At 38.1% G+C, this 25,332-nt stretch overlaps 1 protein-coding gene across 14 annotated transcripts in view; it reads right to left on the bottom strand.

The window, feature by feature from the left end:
* Window positions 1-25,332, bottom strand: part of ROBO2 (roundabout guidance receptor 2) — a 484,548-nt gene that overhangs the window by 216,040 nt on the left and 243,176 nt on the right. The gene's annotated exons all lie outside the window — the stretch shown is intronic.

Genomic DNA, 25,332 nt, shown 5'->3' on the forward strand with positions numbered 1-25,332 from the left:
TCAGATAGCTTAAACGTACACTCTTCATAAACAATTCTTCTCCCTTCTTTGTTGGCAATAGGCAGTCAAAACCCAATCAATCTTCTTCCAAACAATGTATGTTTCAATTTCATTAAATTGATTTCATCGTGTTAAAGGAAAATTTGGGCCTAATTTAAAAGTCCACGTTAAGTGATATGCAGTAACTAATACTATTTGTTGTTCAAAACAAATATTAGTTCTACAAGTATTCTTTTTTCATTTGTTTTAAAAAGGACATCTGATGTTATCCTGATGCTGTCTTTGTGGTAAATAGAGACACCTTTTGAAGATTTTTGTTTATTGTTGTTATTATTATTTTTGGCGAGGACCTCCATCCGTCACCCTTCTTTAACTGACATTTTTACCCCGTTATTATCCTTAATATATTCCGCTGAGGGTTTCCTCTCACTGCAAAGAGGGGGAGGAGATCAGCCAAAGGCATACCCCCAACAACTACTGCCTTCTAAGCCTGCTCACTAGTCAGAAGTGGGTCAAATGGTCCTCACATGAAAGCATCTAACAAGGTCCCAAAGGAGGCTTCCCTTTAGTGGCAGCAGTGAAAAACACTATTTCTCTTCAGAGAAGATGGATACCGTCTTCCTGTGCACAACTGAGGTACTGATACTTGCCACTTTGAACTTCTTGTATTCAAGGATGCTTTCTGAAATGCTTCTATCATTTTGGGAATTAAGTCCCTGAGATCAGGGACTCTCAGCAGTTGAAAAGGATCTGTTCAGAGGCTAAAAATTCTGAAAACAACGGAGGAAAGCTCAGAAGTTTGGCACTGATTTCCAGAAAAGCATGAAGGACAGCTTCAAATTACATATTTTTAAATTAATAAATCATGGTGGTTTTTAACCACATTCTGTGTTTGCTGAATTTTATGCCCCCCAGCCCCCTCTTCTTTTAAAGCTACTTTATCTTGGATTCAGATCTCGTAGAAGAGACTTCTTATGGTAATACAACATGAGGGAGTCTGAGGTGAAGCAAAACTAAACTGATAAAAGATAAAGGAGTAAAACAAATTATTTGACTCCTGTAGGATGGATGGATGCCAGGTTTTAGTAATTAGGGTCATATGTAAAGAACAAGGAGGATCAGATCAATTAAAGAAATAAACTGTGACAAAATTGCATCAAACCACTGATCTGCAGCTGAGCCAGAAGCTTTAGTGAAAAGTCCTTCACACAAGAGGGAAAATCTGACACTACTCATAGGATAAACCTCACATACACATGTGCATTAACACAGTACACAAACCCTGCATTATCTTATGCACTTTTATGTGCTAGAACACTCACAGGTTCACTTATTAGCTGTACAACTTCTTAGTCTCAGTAGTAAAGCTTTCTGCACCACAGATCTACTTTCATCAGTTGCGCAGACAGTCACATAAATTGGGTAGACTTAAGTAAGCAATAACCTTGCTTTTGAACAATTTTTTCAAACTACTCTGTTTTCACTTATTTTTGTCATCACAAAATTATAGCTTTCAAATACATGTTTGCATATGAGAAAATGGAAAAAGCTAAAAGAAAAGGTCATAGGAGAAAAAAAGAGAGATGCCTCCCCCCCCCCCCCCCCCCCCCCCCCCTTAAATCCCATGATATGAATGTTTAGCTCAAGGATTTTCTGTTCATCTCAGTGCCCCTCAAGCCTGAGGCAGGATTAGGCCAGACTCTTGTTTGAACAACTGGAGAAAATCAATGGATTTCACCTTATTAATAATTAAAAGACTAATTCAGACTTTCAAGTGATTAAAACTGTGTACAAAATGTATGAATTATTGTAACTGGAAATGCACATGTTCAAAAGGTGCTCTGAAACAAGCAACATACTAAAGGAAAAGAGTAATTTTCAGGGTGTACTGTAGTAGTTAGAAGAGAAATAAACTATTTAGCGTAGTGCTAATTAGGTATTTACATGTAGCTAAACAAATACTTTACATGAACTTTAATGGAAACCTTAACTTATTCCTAGGTGATACAACGTGGAGGGTAATTGAAAGCTGAATCACATTCTCTCAACAGCCAATCTGTTGATAGCCTATTCTATCATTAAATAGACCAAGGAAAGCATAAGAGAGGAAAATTACAATTTGCTGGACTAATGGAAGTCTTTTAACAGTAGTAGACACCAGATAAGTGTTGAAGCAACTACTGTATTCCTTCTTCTCGCTCTACGCACAGGAGTAGCAATAGCCAATGCTTTTGCACTGTAAGAATCTTGCCTATTCAGACACTATTAGAACATAGCAGGATGCGCCATGACATCTGAAAGCTATGTGGAAACTTTAAGAAAGCCATTCAATTTTATCACTGAAATAAATAGCTGCCCCACTTGCTGTCTCAGTAAGCAAGCTATGGAACTACAACTTTGAAAGTTCAAATATCCTGCTTTGATTTAATTTTTATTTCATTTACACTTTGCCAGCATCATCTTTATGTGGCTATCTATGAAAGGGACTTCTGCTATGCCGTTTAGTTTGGCCTTCTTTATATCGCAGGACAAGAAAAAAAAACCCTATACTGCACAGATTTACAAATGTTACTTAAAATATTTCAGCCATTGAAGCATTCAGGGTGTGTGTTACAGACAGACAGCAGAAGGCTAGAGTATACGTGGGTACTTGAAAAGCCAGTAAACTTATTAGTTGAAATGTACCTTGATGATCCCATGAAAGCAAGCCAATGTTCACACTGTCAAGAGAACCAGAAACTTCCCTTTTGTTGTAGGAAAAATTCCTTTCAAACTCCAAGCATGAGAACAAGACACGCACTCAGTACTGAGAGGTTTCTTTGTACCCTGTCAGAATGCATTTTCATTGTGTATCGTGCACACGACTGTAATAAAACATGCAGAGGGAACAGCAGACTAAAAGTGAGAAGTGTGGCCTTCACGTAGGTATATATGTATACACTACAATATATATATGTATACACTACATATATATATAAACACACATACACAGTTATGTAAGTCAATCAATGAACTACAAAAGCCGCAACTGTTATCACAATTTACCTTACAAATTGTACGCCTGCTCTGCAAGATCAAATTACGCTCTCTCACAAAGTTTCCGTACCGTCAAGCTTTGTGCCATAGATCTGGCCCATATAAATCACCGTGATATATGAAGTCAAACATCAAGCAAGCTGCCAAAAGGAGGACAAACGTTTCACGGAGCAGGAAGCGGTGTTCCAACTTTCGCACTCAAGCCCTCTCCCTGTGCTAGCGGAACTGGCAGTTTGTCTGCCTGTATCTCATTAGATCAGGATGTTTGAGCAGCTGCTTGAAACATTTTTAGAAACACAATTTTGGTTTGATAAAATCCTCATCTACTTCCCGTGTCAGTGTCCCACATTGCTCTGAACAAAATCTATACTCGCTGCATTGAGGTCAGGCTTAGCCCTTCTGCTCTTTTTCACCAGAAAGCCACACTTGTCACTCGCCTTTCTGGCAAGAGTTAACGAGCCACTCCTGCCATAATGAATCAGCAGGAATCAGTAAGCATCTCCACAGAGAAGTATAACACTTGCTAACAAGACAGATCTACAGAAGAAACCTTTGCCCTGCTATACAGTGGATTTTTTATTTATTATTCCAATTTAATTTGGAGTGCACAGATGACAAGAATCTAGGAAAATGGGAGGACTTAAGAGTCTTTATGTCCCTCAGGAAAAGCTAGGCCTTTTTTTCTTCCTCTTGTACACATCACTGGTGTATTTTTAGCTGTACTATATCACATTAAAAAAACATCATGTAAGGATTCGTGTATTTGAATTAAAGCTAAATTAAAGGCATAGCAACTTCTTCTCACAAGATCCTGCCTTTCTCCATTTCCCTGCCAACCCCAATAGCATTTTTCAAATCTCTTCTCACTGTGCATACTACCTACTTCTCCTGCCTTCCCCAAAGTATTACCATCTAGCCCATAATTACCCATCTGGAATTATAAAAACAACTGTGGTGTAGGGAAAATTCTATCAAAGAGACAGTCAAGTGAAATTAAAGTTGGCAATTCACAGAATACGTGTAGAAATTACATCTGAGATGCTGTAAAATGGCTCACGACAAAAAAAAAAAAAGGAAAATTGGAAAATTAGTATGAAGGAAATGAAATACATCACTGAGGGATTTGACGGTGAGAAAGCCCAAGTTAATGACAAATGCAGACGAGATCATCGGGTAGTGGACTTTAAGCCCTGCAAGGCATAATTCTGCCAATAGCTAGCTCTTCAGCAGCTTTCTAAACATGGCAGTATCAATCGACATGCAATTCCATTGTTTTAATGCTGACCTAAAACTGCTAAATCCCCCTTCCATTTAAGAGTTACTTTCAGGAATTTTACTCCTTCACAAAGATTTTTACAGTTTCCATTTGGTATACTGAGAGAGGGGTTTTTTTCCTGATTTACAGTCAATTTACTGTAAAAGGCTGGCTGTAAAAGGACATAAACTGAAGAGCTGTGATAACATCCCAGCTCAAACTGGAATTTGGCATTTATGCTCAACACAGTAAGAAGATTATCCATAGGCAAGTGTCTTCCACAAAACTGAAAGAAACCCAGCTTTCCTCCTGCAGTTTTGCAAAATAGACCTATTTCTTCCTTACAAAATATAAAACATAGGGAAAACCTGTGCTGGAGACAGTTACACTGTTGCTTTGAATTGGTTAATCCTATTGCTGTCTTCACTAGCTGGCTCCCAGAAAATAATATAATTTAGGAAATAAAATGAACATTCAGCACATATGAAGAGCTGCAGAATGATTACACTTGATCTTCACAAGCATTAAAAATATTTAAGTAGTGGAAGCTAATTCCTGTACTGAAAGGGTGTCCAAACATACTGTAGGTCATTATAAACAGTAGAAACCTGACCCTACTGAATTAAATAACTGAACTTCCACTGACTCCAACGGGGTTGGATTTCATCCACAGTAAGTGAACAGTATTTCTTATTCCTTTAACTTTCCATGTTTAAAAGGGCTCTACGTACCTGTGAAGCCTATCATAGTGTAAGACAAAGAGAACAGAAATATTTAACAATGTTTTAACACTATGTAATTATATAGTTATCATTTTCTGTTCTTGTCTGTCTTACTGTTCTTTAAGTTTATGGATTTACCTGAACAGCCCTGGCCCTGATTTTGCTTCAGCTTTGCTCTCATTTGCTTCAGTGCAAATCAGGATTGATTCTAGTGAAGAACAGAACTTTTTTTCATACTTGGTAGGCATGTGAACAACAGTTACTGCTTGAACAGTATTTAGTGCAAAAGGACCTTATCATACAATTATTTGTCCTTTTCCAGAGAGCGTTACTTAGCAGCAAAACCCCTCATCTGGCAAAATCTGTGACTGCTACTCAGCAGATTTCCAAAAGCACACCAACAAACTGTTGCACGCTCTTCACAGGTTTCCTGCTGAATGCTGGGTCATATTCAATGCCTTTATGCCTTGTTTTTAGCAGCATGTACAGCGTTATCCTGGTGAAGCGTCAGCAACGAGGCTCACATGAACAAGAAACTAACCTTTTGTAGAAACGATGGGAATCAATTCAGGGAATATTGGGACAACTTAACTATATTGTCCCAAAAATTCTTTCAGAAAGCGAGCTGAGCAGGAAAAAACTAAAAAAACTTCATATATAGATACAATCAGATTTCAGATCACTTACATACCATATGGACGCAGCATGCTACAAAGGCAGCAAGAGAAGCATCCAAAGCACATCAAAAGAAGCTGTCAGGGTCTGGCGGCAAGGCCAGGCCCCCCCGCTGGCCCCACTCCAGCCGGGCCAGGGCTGCAGGTGCCAGTCCCTGTGAAGCCACAGCGGCCCTGACCCTGCTGCCCACAGGCCCTGGCATGGCAGAAGGAAAGGGGCGAGCGGGTGGGAGCAGAAGATGGAAGAGGTGGGAACCTTAGTTTTTCTTTTTGCAAATTTGTGCTTGCTCATACAGCCAGACCTCACACCAAAAGGCAGTGACCAGCAAGCCTGGCAATCTGCCGCGCCTGAAGCTTAAAAGGATTTTGGAACTACTCTGTAAGATGAGATTCTGACCACTTAAGGCCATCCTGACACTGAAGTACCAAATATCTACACTTCAGTTTAACAGCTACAGTGCTTGTGCAACAGCTGCTGCTTCCCTCCCAGTCCTGCTCTCATTTTGCTACCGCAGTTGTGCCAGATCAGTAGTTTGGGGGACCACACCGTGACACAGCTCAGGCAACCTAATCTACCAAATCTCCTCTTGTGTCCTTCCTAAAAAATATGCTGAGTCAATGCTCGGTGGAACTGAACCGTGGTTCACAGCGTGGGGCCACGAAAACGTCTGCCAGCACACCTGAGGGAGCCAGTGTGCCATAGCCTGGCAAGAAATGATGGATGCAGCAATATTTTCAGAGGGCACTGCTGCCAAACATGGAAACTTGCTCATAATTACAGGCTGTCTAGCATAGCCTTTCCGTATTTCATGACAAACAGCCTTTGTCATAGCTCTTCTCTAGTACCACCACCCCAAACTGTAATTTGCCTACTTTTCCAGAAGTCAAATCTCCGTTCTCTAGTCCTACAGTTAGAGACTTTAATCATCTCTTTCTTATGCTCCAGTCTCCTGCATTCTTTTATTTGCTATGCTTTATCCTCCTTTTAAATTTTAAATGAACATTTTAAATGAAATAAACAGAACAATTATGTTAGTGCACAGAAGCTATGTCATGCTTTAGCACTGCATAACAATCAAGCAACTTACTGGTTGCTCAACTTAGAGCTCATGAGGGAACGCTTGAAATACATGCTGCAGAAAAGGATTCTCAAAACCGAAAACCTTTCAGTAATTATATTCAAAGGTGGCATGTAAAAAAAAAAAAAAAAGCATCAGCATTACAGTAAAGATTTGAAATTCGCTATATTCTCCTTGGCCAGGAGGTTTATCCTATTGAGCTGTGCTGCTTTGTTACACCAAACCAGTCAGCCATGATTTCTCACTTGTCTGCCTTCAGGTCCAAAGCCTGGTTCCACCGAAGAAAATGGCACAAGTCCTGCCTTAAACGTGATGTTTTGTCTTCACACATGGCAAGAGAGCAGAGCAGTCAGGTGCACTAATCAGCAGTCCCATTAGTCTGCACGCTGCACTGCAGCGACTCCGGACAAGTTGAGGAAAAGGTTAGGACAGGTGGGCTTAAAAGAAGCTACCTAAAAACAAAAATGGGGAAATGGGAGTTTCGGAAAGATGCTCCTTATGTAACATGGCTGTACAGCTGCCTTCCCTCTGATGCTATCTCAGTGCACTAACTACAAGAACACTTTCTTCGTTTTTTTCTTTAAAAAGACTTTGCTTCAAGTAGTCACAGGTCCAAGCTTGTGATTATCTAGCTGTGGGTGTTGTATATGCTGTAGTACTTGCCTCAAGGGAATGACAAATGTCAGTAAGATGCAAAAAATAGACCCAGTGTGAAATCAAAGGAATACAGGAAGTTTAGAAGGCATCAGTTAAGAACTCCTCATGCAGAGTTGCTCAACTGAAAACAGCTATGCAATATACCTCAGAAGATCTAAGTGAGACACAAGAGACTGAAAATCTGATAATGGCTTTAAGGGCTGGCAGGGCATCCTGGAATACTTTAAACCTCCTATAGATTCCATGGAAACAGGAAATGTAAGGACACCATCTTAAGTATTTTAAATGTCTGATTTATGAAGAATTCAGGAGAAAACACCGGTGTCTTGTTAGGGAAAAAAAAATTACCCTGTGATCTCAAAGTCTTTGAGTTGAAGGGAAAAAAGGGGCATCAAAAGACCAGGGTTTATCACACTTGCCATTTGGGACTGTGCTAATCAGCAGAGGGAAACAGAAGCACATTCATCTTTGCACAGACTCGCCACTGAAATAATCTCTGCAACACCCACTGCTCTGATAAAAAGGACACTTTAGCCTAACACAGCTTTAAGGCCAAGCAGTACATGAAAACAAAGCATGGTTATTTCTGTTACTTCTTTGGTTTCCCCAAAATCCCCATCTGCTGGTTTTCTTTATCATTTTTTTCTTTCAACTCTTGTCTCCTTTGTGTTCCTTTATTTTTCAGTTCCTCAATTTTATGCATTACTGAAACCATTTTTCCTTACTTTTCTCTTTACTTCTGCAGCTCTGATCACCAAAACAATACTTCCTCCTCCTCTAAAAGAATCCAAATCCAAACATTTCAGTACTATGACATATATAATTAGCTTTTTTCCACCTAGAACGAAATATTCAAGAAAAATACAATTATGTCTTATAGCTTCAATTTCATGGCAGATTCAAGGACACAGATTCAAATCAGGACTTGAGCAGTTCATGCCCACTGAAAATCTAACCTCACAAATTATTTTAGGAGCCTGAATATTATGATAAAATGGTACAGAATCTGGAAAAGACCCCTAAAAGGAAAAAAAAAAAAAAGGCCAAGCTTGGTAAGAAAATTTCTCACAAGGGGAATACAAAAAAGAGAATATATATATTTCATCTTAGTTAGACAACAAAGCCTACTATCATTTTCTTTGGCATTACCAGAATGCAAACTTTCCCATTCACTTCTGCCCTACCGTGACCCACTCAATTTACATCCGTGTACATAATAAACCAGAACTCTTTTTTTGCTTTATCCATTTGTAATTGCTGTCCACAATCCCAGAAGATAAGCACAGATATAATTTTTATTTCAAACAATGTCAAGAAGTTCAAAATAAAAGCTCATTTTTGCATATTAGTAACAAAAAAGGTCAACAAAACTTTAAAGTAAATTGGCAAAAAAATAATTGGGAAGCTTCATGAAAAATGAATGCCTGCAGTTGTTCTACTTATGGATATGCCTTTTCCAATTTTGCAATACACAGTACTGCCTCTCCATTGCTTCAGAAAGTATTTAACCATTTTTGTTGCTTCACTCACCAACGAATAGATTATTTTAGCCTAAAACTTTGGGTATGGAAGAATTAGTAAGAACTTTTTGTGCAACCTCATGACATCCTGATTTGGAAATCGTATACAGAAAGCAAAATGCTGCCCATTTTACTCAAACTGGACACCTGACTCCCATGAGCAGTGCAGTATGGCTGATAAAATTTGACATCTCCACATCAACTCCCCTCCCCCGGTTTGTCACCATGTGATCCCACCTGACATAGAATATGAAAACTGTGCCAAACTGGTTTTCATTACGTTTCCTGTCCTATTTTCTAGACCTAAAGGTCAGCAAAAAAACATTTTTGGAACCAAAGCCTCCTGCTAACCAGGAAGCTAAGGTGAACTATAAAATCCTACATTAAATACTGCAAAGTTTTGATGAAATGCAAAATAAGTGCTGTTATTTGGTCACAACTGTTGTATTCCTTTTAAGTCAAGTCACCTTTACAATTATCCAGGAGTTTCAAATTATTCAGACTTGTTTCTTTTTTTGTTTAAAAAAAAAAAAAGATGTGCTAGACAAAGTACTGGAAATGCTATCACACAGACCTAAGATGACCACACTTTTCACCTTGTTGAACCACTAATAATCCTTCAACTATCTCGGGGATCTTAATTCAAAGTAGTAAAAATGAATGTAGTATAGCTACAAATGAACCGAAGAGACTGTACACGTTACTTTTTAATATGCTTCTGTGGTCCATGGCAGTGTCACTTACCCACAGGTGATCTGTCCAGGACCTATTCAGGTGCGACGCGTACTGGCACCTACCGAGGCAGTGCAGATAACTGCATGATTCTCTGATCACACAAAGCAACCAGGGATTCAAGGGAAAGGTCACGGTTATTTCTGCATGCATACCCCACGAGTGGGGAAAGGCCATAGAGCAGACAGAACAGGTCATGCTATTACAGTCCATCCTTTTATCCAGAGACACTTACGTTGAATTCATGCCAGTTGCCACCCCTGAAAATTAATCTGGAACCGAAAATGAAACATACTCTAACGTTTCTTTTCAGCTGATTTTTCTTACAGAAAAAATAATCTCTGTCCTAACGTTAATTATCCGTGTACCCACTTCATTATATGCTGAGCGGCCTTAACAACCACCCTCAGCTAGGATAGCTGAATCAGGAAAATCTGGTTAGCATTTCTGTAGAAAACTTCATCAGCTCCTAAGAAGCTTGTTAACACCATTCGACCAACAGTTGCGAGCAAGCAGAGCTGGCGGGCAGCAGCAGCCAGGTGAATTGTTGAATATCTTGCAGGGAGCTGACACAGATGGGAGCACACGCTGCCCTATTTACGGTTGCAGTCAGTGGTGGTCAGTGGCACCCTGACAAAACTGGGTTAAACAGGGCGCTGATCTGATCTGTTCTGACAGTGACTGCAGTCTTAAGATAAAGCGTTAAAGGAACAGCATCAAATCCAAATCGCCCCCAAGTATATCTTTTGAAAAGAATCTTTTCAAAAGCAATAGGAGGAGGAATTACCCAAAAAACCCCAACCCTAAGCATATCAAAACTCATCACCACCAAAACCAGCATAAGTGCCTAAAATAAAACTTTTGATTTAAAACCATTATTGCTTTGTCAATATGATTTTTTTAGCTCTTACTCAAAATAAACTGTATTTGATAGTGGCAGAATTTTAACAACACAGAGTATCACTCTACAACTTTAAAAAGCATACTATGCTGCTGCAGTTTTTGGTCCTACCTAGCTTGGTTTAGTACCTGACAGCATGCTCTGCTACCCATCTCACTAAATAAATGAATAAATACTTAATGCTTGTATTTTTGTTGCCAAATTATGGCAACGTGGATGGGAAAAGGCTAGTGAGAAAAGCATGACGTGTTAAAAGTGAAATCTCTTTGTTTCTGTTTTGAAGAAGGATATGCAAACATGAATCATACATCTTGCTTCTGCTACAGTAACTCAATATCCTCTGCTTGGTTAAATAACAGACACTTGGCACATACAAAATTGACATTCTTGCCAAGAACTGAAATTTGCAGCAACTCTGAGCTCTGTTGAAACCCCACTGTTGATACTTAAGTTGTACACAGTACTCCACCAGGATCAGCTGCAACATGTTAAATGAGTATTCAGCATCAGAATGACTATTTAAATCTCTCTCCATCTCTGAAACAGTCACACTAAAGCTGAAAAAGAAGGCTTTTGAAAAGATCTTCAGGAGATCAGAAGGTTCTTTATGCATTGCACTGCATTAAAAGAAACCATAAAGGTATACAGAAATGCCAGAACGCGTGTGAGTTCAGAAAATTTGTCTAATAGTGGCAACAACACAAAATCGATCCTTGTGTGGTGCTCCAGAAAAAGGTGAAAAGTCAGAGGTGCTACAAGTATGTCTCAAAATAAAAATAAACAAAACAGTTGTCTTGTACTTTTTAATCAATCTAACTCAGTGTAAGTAAAATATATGAAGAATGTCTAGACATCGAACCCTATCTCTATCAAGTTGTTACACAAGTCCAAACAGTTGGCAGTATTTTTCTCCTGAGTGCTACCAGAATCTGATTTCCGAATTTGCATTACCCTTTGAGGAGGGGGAAAACAGGCCTCCATGTAACTGATTCAGTGCTCATATACTTCTTTGTTCTTGTTTAGCTCCAACAGAGCTGACAGAAACGACTTTTAAGATCCCCTTTTACATATCTATTCACTGTGAATAAATACATCTGTAGCCTCATCCCATTCAAACATACTGTAAGCTTGAAGCTTCATCCTTCCCGCAGAGCTAAGTCCCTGCATATATAGAGCAATTCACTATTTCTATACATCTCCTGCAAACATTTGCCTGATTTGTACTTCTTTATAGCTACAAGTTGTTCAGAACTGCATGTATGCGCTGACCAGGGCTACATGTAGTAGTGATGTACTGCCTATTGCCCATTTTGAGGCAGAACCAGCATTGCTTTTACTTTGAATTATGGAACTATCCACGTGAAGACAAAAGCAAGATTAACATACCATTTAGAGAGGGAAACCTACTATAATTTTTCTTGTTGTCCTGATTATAAGATTTTATGATTTAACCTAGGATGCCATTAGTCTTTGTTTAGGAGAAATTATGATTATAACCTTTTGTTGGTGATTAAGGATGCTGGAGGACAATCTAGGTAGCCAACTCTGCTCTGGTTTCTCAGCTACTTGTTCCCCGACTAGGTAGATTAGGAATAGTTGTGTCTTGGAGCACCTCTAGTTAAAAGAATTAATATTTTCTATGATATCTTTTCTTTATTAATATGGACTATTTTAGTAATGTTACATTAGTCTTCCTTCAAATTCACGTACTTAAGTTATCTGTCTTATATAAAAGACCCAGTATCTTCAGTGAAAGAACAGTGATGGACTTGCATTTGTAACTTACAAAAAAGGAAATGACAAGTTAGCTTTTACTTTGCTACTACTTCTTCTTTGCAACTACTGGTAAAAGAATAAGGCTGGCATACAATTCCCTAAAATATGCGTGCCTTGTACCATTTTAGATGCCTGGGGGTATCTAAGAAATCTGCATAGGGCTGGCAGATATGATTTAAGGGAAACCCACTCTTGGGTAGGTGGAAGTTGTGGAAGAGGTGAATTTGCGATGGCTTCTAAGATAGTACTACTACTAAATAGTAGCCTATGCTGAGGCAAGTGAATCCTGCTGTTAAAGTCAGCTGATGGGATGCAGCACAAAATGTAGACAACTAAAAGTTGAGGTCAGCATGTGAGATCAGTGTCTAAGCTCCCATGATAGTCAACCGAGATCTAGTCAATATAGTCAAAGGGGTCTGGAAAGATTCAGTAAGCCAGCCAGGAGATGTCTGCTTTAAGATGTTTTCTTGGCTCCATCGGCTTTATTGACTGTAAAGGGAATTTAGATACATAGCTCATCTTAATCTGAGCCTCCCCCAACTGTCTGCCTGCGTAGAGACCATGGATGTGCATCAGAAAGCCATAGCCAAGCCTTTGACTTGATGAAACGTATACTTTCCCTCCCCACTGTGAAATTGATAAGGACATTATCATTATACAGGCAGAAGGTATTGCAAATGGCAATACACTCGGCTGTTCTGGAGCTCACTCTCTGCCTCCAGCTCTGACTGCAGAGGCTGTATCTGGTGCGCACTGACCCCTTCTGGAGACGGGGCCTCCCTAATGCCCTGAAGGAGTTCAGCTGGCCGGAGGTGAATCAGGTCACCTTTGCTTCCTCCCTGGCTGCCAAATTTTCCCTGCAGTGACCCTGCTCGAAGCTATAATTTCTGCAGTTTACGTCATCAAAATACACATCCCTCAGATACTCCCTTTCTCCACGTGTAGCTGAACAGTAAGGACATAATTCATTTGTAAAATACCCTTTATACTTCCCTGCAATTTTGCACTTAAAGCTGTCAATAAATAAGTAACTGTCACTGTTTAATACCTATTAAATTATAGCTCTAATCAAGTATTCCGTAACTGAATTAGAAAGTTCCATAATGGTGATGCCCCACATGATTATTATTTCTGTTGCAAGTGAAGCAGTTTCTATAATATAAAAGTGTAAAATGAAGGGTTAAAGAAATAAGTCAGTAGTTTGTGCACGTTTATATAAAAAAAACTGGTAAAAGAGCATTGGAAAGGTCTAATTAGGAGAGCTTGCTGTGTTCAGTTCTTTCTTCTTATAATTAAGACAAATCTGTGGATTTTTTTTCCCCACTGAAAAAGTTCTAGGTTTATTACACTTTGCACTTTAATTATGTACTTACTCCAATGAAATGCCACATCTGACTCATGATTTAGACACTGTACAATAAATATATAGAATTCCTGCAGAAAAATCTCCATTGCATTCAAGCATCAAGGAGGTATAACAAAGTCTTTCTTAATTCAGTCAGTTTCTAAATGTATGTGGTAATTATTTAAGACACTAACGAAAACTTACAGAGCTTTCACTCCTTTTAAAATAAATTTCTTTGTCAGTTGAACTATGGAAAATCTAGTAAGACACCTTGCCTCACTTCTAATCTTTGAAGAAAAATAAGCCCAGACCTTCTTCCCCACCATTTCTTCCCCTTCCTTTCTCCTTTCTCAGAATACTACACAAATTAGGAACTCCTACAAGATTTATTTTTTTTTTTTAGAAGGGATCTTTCCTTCATGGGATAAAAAATATCCACTTAGCTGGCTAAAGGAAAAGAAAAATGTAGCTGAAGAGTCCTTAAAGCAAAGTCTACAACTCCAGGAGAGAAGGAAGTAGTAAAAGAATAAGCTGCTCTCTTCCATTTGGAAATTTTAAATTAATTTACGAAAAGCACAGTTCTGCATTTAGGATTATTGACTAAATGTTGTACCTTGTCTTCCTCATCTCTAAACCCTAAGGTGGGCAGGCTCAGAAACAAAGGCTGGTCACATACACTACCCAGCGTTGAAAAATAAGTAGTTAAGGAGGGCTTGATTCTTTTCTTTACTGCCATTGTGATGTTAACAAGCATTTTCAACTGTGAAAAGTGACGGTAAAATGGTTATAGGGTGCCATTGTCTTTTTCTTATGCATTTCATGGAGACAAATGAATCTGAAGCAGAAGAGTAGCCAAACACAAGCAAATAATATAACTATTTTAGTGCAGCACCTCCAGCAATGGAAACTGTTCTCTGTGTATTTTACATAGAGTACACCAAAGGAAAGCAAATTATGGCTACTATCCTTACAATAATGATTAAACCAGACCAGGAACTGGTTAAAGTCTATGTATCTTGCTTTAAAGACTCCGTCCCTACTTTTCTTTCTATCACCATATGTCTGCTTCAGTTTGTATTCTTAGTAAAAAGCCTTCACTGAAGCAACAACAGAATCAGAAGCACTTAACTGACGAGGCCATGATTTTGCAATTCTCACAAGTGTGTCCTTAGCTAAGACTGCCTTAAGCAACAGGCCTCAGGGAAACTGACCTACAAGCATACATTTTAGTTAACTTTAATGAGATTTAGATGAGGCTCCAAAAATAAGGAGCGTAATTCAGATGTCTTTGTAATCCTTGAGAGACAGCGATAATACATTTCAGTAATTCCACAGCCAATACACCTTCTAAAACGTTTACAGAGGAAGGTGCTCCAATTGTAAAATATTGTCCTAGTAACCTTACTTTAAAAATGCATGACACTAAAAACTCATGCAAGTTATTTCTAACCACATTTCAGAAAAGAAAGAAAATTAGAAAGGAAATGTATGAAAGTAAAGGGAAAAGACTGCAGGACACAAAATAGCATGAGTTGAGAATAAATGTATTACATTTGCCTCAAAATTAAACAATTATTTTCACATTTTAGATAGCTCAGTACTGGAATATGTCCTTTGCAAGACATTTTACACAAAGCAGGCAAAGCCATGAAGAACATATGCCTAGTAAATAGTCTGCAGCCGTAATGTCCTTTCTACGTTCTTGGTGTCACCCCTGCAGGATTCCTGCTTTTCTGTCAACACGGGAGGTGAAAATTTGTGTGTATCTCTTAGAAATAGTTTGGGTACACAAACTGGAGTATTATTGTCTGACATTCATACGACCCTTTAACGTGTACATGCAAGTAGTATACTACTACTCATCAATGATTTAATAGTCTCATTAACAAAATGTTGGGGAGGAAAAATTATGGTTAACACATACAGCAAGGCTTTTGCTTTCTTGCAAGATGTTCATTAGATTATCATTCAACTTTACAGATAAGAAACATTTCTCCCTCTCCATCCCTGCTCTCAGAAAAATCCTGCGGAGATACATACATACACAGAAATACACAGCTGATATATCGCAAATAACTGTCAAGCACTGGTGAACTCTGGTACTCTGATGGTTAACTGGAATGTAGCATTCCTTTGAGAGGATAAAAAGAATAAAGTTCTGGAAGTCAGAGGTAATATTTCAGCCTCAGGTTTTATTAGACACAGTTTCGTTCCTAAGCATAGTATGTCCCATAGAGCTAGAGAAATTACTATCTCCGGTTCTCAAAGACTGGAATCCTTCCTCTCTCTCATAATCCCTCAGTAAGAAACAGAAAATCACTTTCAACATCTCCATAACTCCTTTAATTTTTCATGTTGAATGTTCTTTTTATTGCTCGTCTAAGAAAGGCGCCAAAGTCTCAGTTATTACTTATTAGTCCATACCAGTTTATTACTTCCTTTAAAATATGGTGCTTCCATTCTCCAACTATTTTCTTTACACACTGCTATATATATCAGCCCATCACTCTTTTCTTTCAAAAAAGGTTGGGAGAAGGAGCTGAAAGAGGTTCGTGCCACAGGATCCCATCAGTCCAAGAGCCTATATATGCACCTAATTTGGTGTGATCAAATTGAATGCAAATGTCAAGTCCCCCTTCTAAAAATCAGTGAGATGAAAACATGCATTTTAATGACTGATTACATTCTCAGTAACTTCTATAGATGGTGAAAGATAAGAAATGTTAAATGGGAAAAATATTGAGGTAAAAAGGAAGGATGATGTTAATATAAGTGTTCAATTCTCACAGAACGGAAAAAAATCTAAAAGCTAATGATTTCATTTACAGAAAAATAATAACTATAAAATACATTATTTTATGGAATAATATATTCCATAGAAGTCCCCTGTAGTGCTAGGGCTACCAGGGCCCTGGATCCACATCAGGAAGTTCAGAAGCCCAGATTTCCCCACATTTTAAACAGTTCAGGGCAGGACAAGAAAAATAACTAATTTAGCTGCAAGATGACACACAGCAGACACAAGCAAGGCACAACTATGTTGTTCTGCCATGCTACGGCCTCTATTGCTGAGCACTATTATGCCTAGAAATGTAACGAAGAACATACCTCAACATATCATCACCTCTCTCCCTACTATTTAAACACAGAAGAACATCCCAAAGCTGAAACAATGGTGAGCAGGTTTTTTTAAGGTTTCTGAGTCTAAATCTATTATCTTGGTATGCTTATGCATGCCTTACGTAACCAGTGGTTCCCCTCCATACCAGCCTGACTTCCACCGAAGAAATTAAATGGCTTATTCTTCAGGTGTCTACAAAGTGTCTATAAAAACAGTATGGACAGCTCATTGCTTTTTTCTAAGGCAAGTGCATATAGTCATTTGCTAATTACATGCCCGTTTTATACACAGGAAAAGATATTTCAGGGAAAAGGCCATCTTCTAAAGAAGTTACCACCAGTACGGTCTGTATGCAGTGCATGCTGCAATGGTCATACTGTACATTTCAAGAGCACTTCCAATGGTTTGTCTGAAAAATATACATCTTTGATTAGGAGGCAGGTGCAAACTCTTTTCCTGCTATTTCTGTTTTCTGGCTTTCTGAAACAGCCTTTGTCCTTTAAGCCTCTCTATGCCCTACTTTGACCACGATATAACAGTTCTCAAAAAAGTGACACGCAAATGCGTTTCTCCTTCAAATTCACATTCTGAGTTAGTCAAAACTTTCCAGATTTTTTTTGTTCCCTGTTTGTTTTCTTTAAACAGAATGGAAGTTTCAAACATAGAACAGACTAAAATTCAGGTTCTGTTTATACATTTCGAGACACCCTAGTGTTGCTTGTCATTTAGCATTGTTTTACTATGTAGATGCTTCAATATTTTCCTAAATTTCATCTCACCTAATATCAAGAAAATAATTTCATTTCTTTTTAAAGAAAATATTTCAGAAGAGTCAGCTTTCCATATGGCAATTTTAACCAGACATTTAAGCCCACTATAACAGCTTATGTTTAATAAAGTCTCTGAGCTTTAATTCATTTGCTTTTAAAAACATGCACTGTTCAAAAGCAACAGAATGAAAAGCAATACAGAATGGGTAAAATAACAGCAACAACATCTGCATCTTCAAGTCTATTTTAGATCGACATAAGTTAGTAGCTTAGTTTTAATGGCACTGAGCTGCTTTACGTTGATGGCCTGCTGCTACTAATCCTGAGAGCATAATGAAGAGCATTAAGTGTTTAAATATAGATGTCAATAAAATACACGACAAATAATGGCAGCTAGTGGGAGTTTGCAGAGATCTGCTATGCTGATATAAGTTGTAATAGACCATTAATAAGAAAACGGACCAGAGAAAACCCTGATAGGAGAGAGTGATCAAAATAATTCATAAAGCCTCCCCATTTCTGATAAAGGGCTTTTCTAAATGAAGACATTATAGCCCAGAAGACTTGGCTGTGAATTTACAACACACTAGTGACCCCACACTGACTCCATGACTGCACATGCTACACTCAGGCTGGTGAAATCAACTAAGCTTCCTCATGGCACGTGTGATGTGTTCAAAATAGCATGAGGGTCAGCGGTAGATATTACTGTGGATTAGTCGGAATGCTGTAAATGCCACTACGGCTTATTGCAAACCAATATTTCCTTAATTAGAAATTGAAGTCTTTACAGCACTTTTGGCAGCCCTTTTCTATGATGAACACAAATGTTCATACAGACGTGATTGGAGGGAAATGGTTGGAAAGTATCTTTATGTAGATGCACACAGGTATCAAAACCTGAAGACTAACGCATTATTTATGGCCTCCTCTATTGGCCTAACTTTCCAGGTAAAACTGATGTATATCAGTGCGGATACAGAAGAAATCCCTTGTATTAAACACAGTATCAGTACCATGACTTCTCACCTCACTGAGGACAGGAAATGTTCTTTACTGTCTTCACAAGGTACAACATCGCCCAAACTTTTGGAAATCTGACGCTTATCATTCAAGGGGATTATTACATGTTCCTCACTAAATTTTCATGGTGTTAATAATGTGTGGCTCTGGAAAGAAATGGCATTTAAGACTGCTGCAGGAAGCCAATGGGTTTCAATGCTCTTACTCATAACTATTTTGGCATCTCATAAATTATTTATTACGATTGCAGTTACCAAGCAGCAAGCAGCCAGCAGCCAGTCTGCTAGGGAGTAACTTATCTGAAATGCTATTTGGAAGACAAAATAAAATTATGTGTGCAGAAAGGAAAAGAGAGAGGGGACTCAGCTGTAAGGTAAAAACAACAGGTGATCTCTTGGTATTCAATGCTACATGATTCTTAATGTGTCAGTGTCTGCAACACGTTCCTGACGTAAAGTATAATACACCTTGCAACTAAAGCAAACATATATACGTGTGCACACACACACACACACATCTTTACGTATATACACATATATAAATAAAAGTAGTGAATTACAGAAATTCCAGGGTGTAAGACCACATCCAGTAGAACTTTAAGTCACAGGAAAGAAAAGGAATAACCAGAAAGAAATTGTATCTCATCTGGTGTTTAATGACCCAGGAATCAAAAAGTGGCACGTGAATACTATTTGCTTGTAAGTTTTGCTCCAGCTACAAAATTGTTCTGGGATTGAACTGCTGGGCCATGACACGAGCTAGAATGCACTATGAGGAGAAAGATGGAAATTCTCAGACTGCTCTTACCTGAAGTAGTAGTAAGTAATAATAACAATAATGATAATAAACCCTTTAATTTGTGTTGTATACTGAATGGAAGGAAAAAGTTAGGAGGAATATAGGAGTTAAAAATGTTTGCTTGAAAAAGATTCATGTCAATAAACATCAAAAATTTTGAACACTTCCCCAGCTTACTTCAGTAAGCTTCAACTGGCTCCACAAATTCTCTCCAAACGTGATCAGTCCTAAAATCACTTGCTTTCTCTTTCTGGTCAACAATTTTCCAAGACAAAGAGTCCTCTTGTGACATTGGAAGAATAAATAATCTATTCAGACCCTGCATAATTTATGAATTTACAGGTTTTTTTCTAATTTTCCTGTTCTTTCCTATTTATTATTTTCTCAGAATGATGCCTGTGATCTCCACAATGAACCAATAATGGTTCTTCTTGCAAGTATCTGTTCCACTGCAACTTCCCTTTTGAAAAAATTACTTCTTTCAACACTGTTTTTTGCACACTTCTAAAGTGTAAGCCTCATTTTTCTTTGCCTTAACCATTCTTCACAATCCTACATTTTCCACAAAAAGCACCCCAGATCTTAAATATGATTCTAAGATGTAGAAAGATAACACCATTCTCCTATTCTTGCTAACAGTTTCTCCAGTTATGTGGCTAATTTGTTGTGTTGATAGGAACTGTAGACAATTTTGGAAACTACATTAATTAATATACACTCATTGAGCATTTTGAACACTGATGGAAGTAATTGATTTCTCCTGAAATATTCATATTACCATGTATTTGTTTTCAATCTTGGCATAACAACCTGTGTCATCTTCTTGCACAAAAACCACTAAAAGTTAGTCTGACTCCTTTCTACTCTGTAAAGTGTAGTCTTTCAGAACTACTAGACTCAAAAGAAGACCACATCAATTCTCTCTCTTTTTATTAACCACCCAGTTCAGCAAACCTCGTGGTGAAGGTGGAACTGTGTAACTCAAGACCTGTAACATGCATTGCATTCTAAAATATGTGAAAAGGCAAAAATGCAAAATAACAAACCCAGAGACATCCCTCTATTAGCTCTTTGGATCAAAACACATAGTTTTCTAATTCACATTTTTGCTAGTATTAATTCACAGTGTGTAGAAGAAAAGATATTCAGAAGTACGTACACAAGTTGTTTTCTACAGTTGCCTACTTTCCTTTTTCAGTACCCTCCAGAAGTACAACAATACCCAAGACAATATTGCTGAACATAGTTTAAATAGAAAGTTACTGGAAACTTAATGTAAAAATTCTGAAGTGTGGAAAACAGCCTGGTTTTGTTTGCTAAGTGGCCTCACACTAAGTTTTTGATCTAGGTGTTGTGGGAATGGAACTGACACATACTACACTTCCAAGATTTTAATGATGCCCAGAGCTTTCATTTTCTTTTACACTCTGACAGTGGGAAACATGGCTTCCTTATGTACAACATAAAATCTAATAAAGAAGCCAGCTGTTCTTTCCCTGGTGAACCCTGCAACTCCAGTCTGAAGTACAGTAGTGTCAGGTTTTTTGAGAAAAAAACGTTGAGTAATTGTACTGTACCTGGACAAGTACAATACACTCAACTCTTCTTTCTTCCAGTCTACATATATCAAATACACAGAAAGAGGTTGTACATCTGACTGGTATAAACCAGCAAAATAATCTATCTGCTTAACAGCTAGCGGGTTTTACAGAGTTTCTTGGCTTTCCCTGTCACAGTATTCTAAAATATATCCTTTCCTTCCCAACATCTCTCATAAGCGTCTATTGTAATAATGCAAACTGACATATCTGTTCTGCCAAATGCTGGCTTCCTAGTGAAAACAGGCAAAGCAAATATTATGCAATAAGTGTGCTAATTGAGAGACCCTAGCAACATCACAGGCCAAATTTTGCTCTTGGCAACAACAACAAACACTGATATTTTTGAGATCATGATCTCAACAAGAGGACTGCTTCGTTTTCCCATCTTTCTCCTTGCCATAGTCTAAAAAATTCAAGAGATTGTTACCATATCTGTATCACACAGCATTACATTGCAGCTGGTTGTGTGCAGCTGCAGAAATGTTCCCCAGAGTCATGTTGCTCTAACTGCCATCATGGGGACACATCTACGCTCCATGTTTGGAGAACACACACATGGGGGAACCTCCAGAGCTATTGCTCCTGTATTTGAATTGCAATCCTTCCCCTCAGCTGTGAAGTGGCAGTAACAGCAAAGAAGTGTTAAAGAAACACAGTTTTAAACATTTCTCAGTTATAACTAAGCATGCACATGCTCTTCCTGCAGGTCACCCTTCCAGTGTCTGCCAGGGTCCTCTCCTGATCCTTCTTGCAAGGGCACAGTCAGCTCTTACATGGCAAGGCTAGGACATAGCATGGGTTTGAGGGTGAGGATTGCAGTGCGAATTCAGGTTCAAAAGCCAACTTAAACGTACAGATAGCCCCAGCACTCTTTCCCTGCCTCTACAAGAGCCAAAATAAAACTACGGAAATACACAGAAAGTCCATATTTACAAAAAAAAGCCTTGCCAGATTGATACGCAATATAACACTAAATACTATAGTTTAAAATCTTCCATTGGTTGTTTGTGGTGTGAAGTACAGGCGCTTTTTTTTAATGTATATTCTCATAATTCTGCTATACATGCAGGAAAGACTACCTCAAAAATTGTCTGGACGTGGAGTAATCTTAGTAAGTGTCTATGTCCTGAGGAAGACCAGTTTACTATTATCTATATTGTCATATTTACTACTATAAAGTAATAGTCAATAGAGACTGTAACTATGGTATCCAATGGACACTTACCCACTGGACAGAGAGATTTCAGAAAACAGTTTTTCACATTAATGTACCTTGCTTTGCTGCCCTTTCTCAATCATGTTCATCATCAAGAGCTTACTAGCTCGATATATATAAACACCATTGATAACACACAACTCCAGTAATTTAGTGGCTGAAGAGAGGGTTTCCTTATCCTTTTTCTTCCCATTCCTTGAGTATGGAATATACACTCAAAGACAAAGAATTCCTTCTCCATTGTAACTCCTTCTTCAGGTTTAACCACGAAGATTAAATAAATGCTACAATGCAATTAGTTGAGCAGGTGCTAAATTTATCCTGACACTGAGACCAGAATATGGCAAGAGAACATCTTCCCTGGGGAAAGGAATTAGGCTGATTCCACCTTTGTCAACCCAGTCTGCTGTTTGCCGGACTCAATACAAAACAAGTTTTCACTGCTGTTTTGGAAATTCATTTTAATTCTTTTATATTCTAAATTTTAAATAAATACGTTGCAGCAAAAGTACTGTAGTAATTTGGTATTATTCACTTACCTATTGAAGTTATATCAAAGCCAAGCCATTTGCACAGCAGTTCAGATATCCATGTTAGGAATCCATCACCATGTTGAAAGGACATGAAAGAAAAGGAAGAAAAAAGAAAACAGTAAGCTATCTTGCTTGTTTCCTCAAACAAAAAAAGCATTAAAACAAACCTGTAAATAACAAACAATGTTACATTCTGCCATGAACATGGAATATATTCCTTTAAGCAGGTAACTTCTAATGTTTTTTTTTTTTTTCCTGTTACCATTCATTACAACAAGATGGTTGTTAAAGCAGCTGTTAAAAGAAAATAGTGAATAGTACTTACATTACACATAAATAAATATCCAACAATCCTGTTACGTTTGATAGCAGGCTACATTCAAACAGTTTCACAGCATTTTGTAAATTACTTGAATGCACTCTTTATCTGCATATCAGCAGGCAGAAGGCCAAGATGGAAATTATGCAATGAGAAGGAAATTGAACAATTCAGATATGTTTATGGAAAGCTCACAAATCAGGGCATCTCATTTGGCACCAAATATAGCTGTTATTCATGATGTGCAGCTACAAAAAGGAAAGCTGTTCTCTGGTACAAAGTGTAGCCACAGCAGTATGAGCTAAAAGAAATGGTTTCTCAATAGAAGAAATAAAGGGCGACATTGCCATAAAAACATGCTCACACTAGGTCACGTGTACTCAGTTGAAATCAAACCAACAAGAAACTATACTGGTGCACCTTTTCCTTTAACGCCATCTCTTTGATATGGTATAAAGATCCCAAGCAACAAACTTCATCTCTAAGTCATCCTTTTCTATGCCTACATAAATATTTTAGTTCCACATCGAACCTGGAAAGGACACAGATTTGGAAAGAACGTCTCTTCAGAAGATTTTCTAAGATCGTTTGCTGGGCTGCTAGGAAGCTATAGTGACTACGCCAGTTCCTGTACTTGGATTCTGATCTCTTCCAAGATGTGGCCTGCTCTGTAAATTTGTCAAATTAGATTTCCTCACATAGATAAACATGCTAAAAAGCTGTTTTATACGGTAGAGCTGTCATTAGAAAACCCAAATCTTGAATGAGCTTTGGCATTTACCAAATAGCTGACTTTGCCAGAGTTGTGCCAAGCCTATATATGAAAGAGAAAGCACCTGCTTTGTTAAGTCATTCTGCCTATAGTAAGTGATTTCAAAAAGATAGCAACATCACCATTAAATAAACCTTTATTATTCATTCGCACAAGTCAAAATTTATTCACAAGACTGGAGGAACATATAAATCCTCAAATACTGGAAAGCGAGCTGAACAGACTACCTGAGTTTATTCTGCATGTAAATATGGACCTTAAAACAGCACCTGTGATAAAGAAGTTACTTCACTTCTTGCAGATTCCTTTTACATGACGGTGTTTTAGCTCCGTTGCAGCTTATGTATTTCAAACACTCAGCCTACCCAGAGGCCTCTAAGCCTAGACGCGTGGTAATCTCTTTAGATGTGTCACACAGATATAGGCCGCTTCAATTCATTTAATTGGGAAAATCAAGGGAGAGCCCTTGTATTCATATTGTTGCATTGTTTGCGTTCAGTTCAGCCTTTACTAACATGGACAATACAAACAGAAGGCATTATTAAGTGACACGTGCTTTGCTCATCCATGTCTATTAATGTGCCAAATATGAGCACACAACCTCGAAGCTGAGGAGTCAAACTTATCCAGAAGGGTCAGGAAAAGAAAATTTCCTTCACTAATCTCACAATTCAGGGATAGCACTGAAGTAGAGATGGGAAAATGTTATATTCTATTTGTTTTCTGGATTGTGGATTTTTCGATCCTATTCTAATCTACGCATGTCATGATTCATCAATGCATATGCTCAGCTGCTTTACAAAAGTGAAGAATTGCTATGATAATATGCTGATGCTCACAAAAAGTTTTAATAAACTTCCTTTTTTAAAAAAAGAAAATAAATGAGCTAACAAAACTTGCTTTCATAACCTCCCACTTCTTTGAAAAACAGAAAGAGAAAAAGACAACTTTACCTATACCACTTCTGTTTACAATGACAAATAGGAAAACACTGTCGTTGTATAACAAAAAACAAATAAAACAATTTAATAAGGAAACACTTATCTCCCACAAAAAGTCTTAACGCTTACTGTTCCCTATCTCCCATGGTTTAAGTGATATTTCTGATTATTCTTTCTGTGAAGTTCTGTGCCACTCTAAAAAGAATAAAATAAATGAACCTTTTCCCTAGAATCGTTTGGCAGTATTTTTTCCTCCCTCTTCCCACAATGTTCACAAATAGCTAAAAAAGCACCATATTTTGTGGACTTTTGATTTTCTTGGCAGTCACAGGCCAGTTCTCCAATTTGTGTAAAAAGACACAGCTCAGCTGAAGTCAGTGGTGAGGCTTCAGCCCCCCTCGCATCATGTACATGACACTGGAACTGTTTGTTATGGAAATTATTCTGCCTATCACAGCCCAGATATTCAGAAAACTGTGGGTGCTTTCCTGAGGACTGGAAGATATATGAAACTGCCAGCTTACTGGCTATTGTGTGCACA

The sequence above is a fragment of the Aptenodytes patagonicus genome, chromosome 1 (genome assembly GCF_965638725.1).
Source record: "Aptenodytes patagonicus chromosome 1, bAptPat1.pri.cur, whole genome shotgun sequence".
Lineage (NCBI taxonomy): Eukaryota > Metazoa > Chordata > Aves > Sphenisciformes > Spheniscidae > Aptenodytes > Aptenodytes patagonicus.